At 31.2% G+C, this 564-nt stretch overlaps 1 long non-coding RNA gene across 1 annotated transcript in view; it reads left to right on the forward strand.

Moving 5' to 3' along the window:
- The first annotated feature begins 7 nt into the window (after positions 1-7).
- LOC115238194 overlaps positions 8-564 on the forward strand; it is a 1,264-nt gene continuing 707 nt past the window's right edge. The window contains exons 1-2 of the long non-coding RNA XR_003884462.1: positions 8-209; positions 342-488. This is a non-coding gene — a long non-coding RNA (uncharacterized LOC115238194). The remainder of the gene's footprint in view (positions 210-341; positions 489-564) is intronic.

A 564-nucleotide genomic window follows, 5' to 3' on the forward strand; every position in this document is an offset into this window, starting at 1 on the left:
TTAACGAGTTAAACTTCGGTTAAAGTAAGTGGTGGAACTGGGCCTAAGAATACAAGAATACAAGAATCAAGCGGTACGCGGTAGCATCGCGACGTCAAGATATAATAACGTTATAAGGTTAATTTTCGCGACGTCAAGATATAATAACATTATAAGGTTATTAATGTTATATTTGAATCTGCTGCAGAAAATATATTTGGTCCTATCGAGTAAGTAGATTGAAATTTTGTATATATATCTGCTTATATATGTCTGCTTATATATGTTTATTTATTGTTTTATAAGTATATTATTTCTTGAATATATCTGAATATTGTCTAAATTATAGCGCTTATTTGCAGGATAAAGCAAAATCAATCAATCCTTTCAAGAAGGCTGGTATACTTTTAGCTGGGATTTCTTCAGCTGGGTTGCATACAGTCTTATACCGCAGAACTTTGCTAAACAGCGTAACATATTGGGTTATAGAGATTTGGCAGTAACAGACAGTAAGTACAATATAGTAGCACATATAAAACATTCAGTAGCACATAAAACCAGATATGTAAACTAAATTAAATATTA

This window comes from Formica exsecta, unplaced genomic scaffold (assembly GCF_003651465.1).
Source record: "Formica exsecta isolate Colony F162 unplaced genomic scaffold, ASM365146v1 scaffold3278, whole genome shotgun sequence".
Taxonomy (NCBI): domain Eukaryota; kingdom Metazoa; phylum Arthropoda; class Insecta; order Hymenoptera; family Formicidae; genus Formica; species Formica exsecta.